The following is a 4,247-nucleotide window of genomic DNA, read 5'->3' as shown; positions in this document are numbered from 1 at the left end:
TTTTGTGACACTAAGGATTTCATAAACAATTTCTGGAGCTGGAGCAAATGGATGTAGAGTTAACTCTACTACAATCTACTACAATCCACTTACCCAGAACTTTTTTTTTTTTTTTTTTTTTTTGCTTTTTGGGCCACACCCGGCGTTGCTCAGGGGTTACTCCTAGCTGTCTGCTAAGAAATAGCTCCTGGCAGGCACAGGGGACCATATGGGACACCGGGATTCGAACCAACCACCTTTGGTCCTGGATCGGATGCTTGCAAGGCAAAAACACTGCTGTGCTATCTCTCCAGGCCCTACCCAGAACTTTTAGGATTTATTTTAAACATCAATATCTCTCCTTTTGCAGAGAAAATACAAAGGGTAGGAGGCTTATTTTGCACCTAGTTGACCTAGTTTGATCTCTAGCATATGGTTCCCTGACTTTGTTAGGTATGATTCCTGAAGAAAGCCAGTAGTAGGCCCTGAGCATAGTTGGATGTGACCCCTCCCAAATATTTAATGCAACTGAACTTCATTTTTATAGATGATATGAGTCAAGGAATATATCCTTCCCTCCCTCCAGTATACACATACTGTTAACCCACTTAACTCTTGACTATTTGATTTCCTCTTATTGACAGTGACATTTTAACTTTTACTACATACTTATATTTAAATTGTCATAAAACATAAGCATTTTATTGAATAGTATCCTTTGTTCTACCGATTTTCAGCATGGTATTTTAAATTCTCACAGTTTTGTTTGCTTTTGGAGCCAAATCCAACAGTGCTCAGTGGTTACTCCTGGAGGGGCTCAAGCAAATGATATGAGATATACTACGATATATGATATGGTATGAGATATGATATGAGATGCCAGGGATTGAGTCTTGCAAAGCAAGCTCTTTGCCAGCTGTATTATCTCTTAACCCCAAATTCTTACATATTTTTAAAGTGAAGCTTGAATCAGATAATTCCAGTGTTCCTTTTATATCATCTGAATCTAATTTTACTATTTGTTTCAGTACTTTGAAGGAGGTATGTGGGAGTTTTTAAGGAAAATCCAGGTAACTCATTAGTTTTCTGGTTAAGCAGATTCATTGCTTACCCAATGAAGTTCAGGTAGGGGCAACTTACATTTATACCTGACAAGTCTTCATTCCCAAATCAATTTCCTCAGGAAATTTTACTGTGTTTTGCTCTTTTCCCCACTCTGTTCACCTACTTTTCAATAGTTTTTATCCCAGAAGCCTTTTTTCAGTAAACCATTTGCTTGCAGAAGCCACATCTCAGGTTTTATTTTAGAATATTCCATCTACAGTAGAGCCTTATTGTCCAGGGAGTTCATTTCACTGAGAACAGCCCTTTACCTGTTCCCTTAGAACTAAGAAACAATTTGGGGCCGGAGAGATAGCACAGAGGTAGGGTGTTTGCCTTGCATGCAGAAGGATGGTGGTTCAAATCCCTGCATCCCATATGGTCCCCCGAGCCTGCCAGGAGAGGTTTCTGGGTGTAGAGCCAGAAGTAATCCCTGGTGTGACCCAAAACAAAAAAAAACAAAACAAAACAAATAGATCCTCCCTAATTTGCTTACTTATTATTTTATTACTGGTTAGTTGAATTTTGTCTTCGAATATTTTTGGCCCATTTGAAGTTTTGTATATCACTTCATTTCATTTTAAATTATAATATTGTTATAGAGAGCTCTTAAGATATGTAGTTTGTCTCATGTATATAAACACTAGCATTTATGGCATAAAAATAAAACATCAAATGAATAGAAAGCTTTTTTCCCTCAAATCGAACTTTTACTCTGTTTTCAAAGAATGATATAAAGTACTACTTTGGAAGAACAAAACTGGTAGGGTGTTTGCATTGCACATGACTGACCTGAGTTTAATCCCCAGATGGTTTCTTGAGCCTGACAGAAGTGATTTCTGAGCACAGAGCAGGAGTAAACCCTGAACACCTCTGCATGTGGCCTAAGTACTAATATAAAAAAGGCAAGTTGGGGCTGGAGAGATAGCATGGAGATAAGGCGTTTGCCTTTCATGCAGAAGGTCATCGGTTCAAATCCCAGCGTCCCATATGGTCCCCCGTGCCTGCCAGGAGCAATTTCTGAGCATGGAGCCAGGAGTAACCCCTGAGCACTGCCGGGTGTGACCCAAAAGCCACAAAAAAATAAATAAATAAATAAATAAAAATAAAAATAAAAATAAAAAAGGCAAGTTAACTTTATACATAATACACAAATGTCATCTTTAGTGTGCTTATAAATGTGCACAAATGTTGTGTTCTTTTTATTTTGCTCTGCTTATTAATCTTATAGGCATATGATCTGACTATACTTTTATCTTGTAACTTAGAAGTTGTTGACTTTTGTTCTTGATGCAAAAATTGTCTTGCAAAGATTTTTCCAAGAAAATTTTTTAATGAAAGCTTTACTATAATCATGCTTTAAAACATGTAAGAATGCTTTTTATACAATTCTATATTGTGTGGCTCTTAAATTTGACAAATATTAGAAGAAATAAAGTCAAATGAAAATACTATTTGATAATTTTTCAACATGAAAACTTTATTTATTTATTTATTTATTTTGGTTTGGGGGCCATAGTTGGTGATACTCAGGGGTTACTCCTGACTATGAGCTCAGAAATCACTCCTGGCTTGGGGGGCCATATGGGATGCCAAGGGATCAAACCACGGTCCATCTTAGGTTAGTTGTGTCAATACTCCAGCCCCATCAACATGAAAACTTTAAATTTAAATTCTCTATACCTATTTTTCAATATTAATTACAAAAACAGACTATTTATGAGAGCATTGATGACTTTAAATGTTTTATACAAAAACAATTTTGTTAAGATTCAACTTAGGAATAACTTTCAAAGTGTGGTAAAAATTTTAGTTTTAGTTTGTTGCTTTAAAGTTTCTATTATAAATTATTATCATGTTTGTAAAGAGAAACAAGATTTCAAACAACAGTCTCTCATTATTCTATCTTCATCCTTTCTTGCCCCCACCCTACCCACAAAGGTGGTTGGATTCTACCATCTTTCCTTATATGTCACTGCTTTTCCTATGTCATGTTTTTAAGTAAAATTGAATTTGAGGTTATTTTTTAGGGGATTTTTATTATTTGTAGGTGACAGTTCCATTGATTAATAACAATCCAACATTTTAAAAGTTTAAAGAAATTTTAGCTACATCTCCAACACATCACCTCCTCTTAACCTTTTCCTCTCTGCAAAAGCCTATGTAAAAAGCTAAATATTGAAAAACTCCCACTGGCAACCCACATATTTTCCCTCCAAATGGGCTTCTCATCTTTTTTAGGTAGTTTTTCACATGGTTTTTGGCTTTCACACATTTGGTAACCTATCATGTTTTGTTCATTAGAACAGGTGAAGATTAAATTTTAGCTTTCCATATCAGGGAGTAGAGAAGATAAAATATATGCTTTCACTTCAAAGAAAGAATCTGATGGTAGAAATTCTTAGACATATATAGAAATTGAAATTACTTTCTTAAATGCTATTTTGACCTTTAGATGATTCGTGTGTGTGCGTGTGTGTGTGTGTGTGTGTGTGTGTGTGTGTGTGTGTGTATGTGTGAGTGTGTGTGTATGCGTGCACGCATGTGTGCTCGTGTGTGTAGCTAGATAGGTAGGTAGGCATGCAGGTAGTAGACATGTCTTTGTAGAGAGGCAAAATATAAGATTTTGCTTCAAAGAAGGAAAGGTAATGGTATAAGGGCTTATATACTTGAATCTTGATGTGAATTTCTTTAAGTTTTTTTTTGAACTTTGATGAAGCCAGGTGTGCATATGTATGTGTGTTTGTGTATATGTTTATATATGTATGAAGGGTAGAATAAAGTAGGAAAATATACAGGAAACAAGGTTGTGTCCATAGTATCTAACTTATCTTGTGCTCACTTCAGCAGCACATATACTAAAATTGGAATGATACAAAGAATACTAGCATGGCCCCTGCACAAGAATGGCATTGTGTTTACCTTATCTTGATTTTCTGGAGGTATATCATTAATAGTCAAATATGGTAATTTTGGGGTCGGCGAGATAGCATGGAGGTAGGGTTTTGATTTGCATGCAGAAGGATGGTGGTTCATATCCCAGCATCCCATATGTTCCCCTGAGCCTGCCAGGAGCAATTTCTGAACAGAGCCAGGAGTAACCCCCAAGTGTTGCTGGATGTGGCCTAACCCCCCCAAATAGTAATTTTAAATTTTAAATTAGAGTG

The 4,247-nt window shown here is 36.2% G+C and overlaps 1 non-coding gene across 1 annotated transcript; it reads left to right on the top strand.

Annotated features, from left to right (window-relative positions):
• The first annotated feature begins 3,914 nt into the window (after positions 1-3,914).
• On the top strand, positions 3,915-4,016 carry LOC125998387 (U6 spliceosomal RNA). The gene has a single exon (XR_007491966.1). It is a non-coding gene; the product is annotated as a U6 spliceosomal RNA (small nuclear RNA).
• The last annotated feature ends 231 nt before the right edge of the window (positions 4,017-4,247 follow it).

The sequence above is a fragment of the Suncus etruscus genome, chromosome 20, assembly GCF_024139225.1.
Source record: "Suncus etruscus isolate mSunEtr1 chromosome 20, mSunEtr1.pri.cur, whole genome shotgun sequence".
Lineage (NCBI taxonomy): Eukaryota > Metazoa > Chordata > Mammalia > Eulipotyphla > Soricidae > Suncus > Suncus etruscus.
This window is presented reverse-complemented; position numbering and strand designations above follow the sequence as displayed.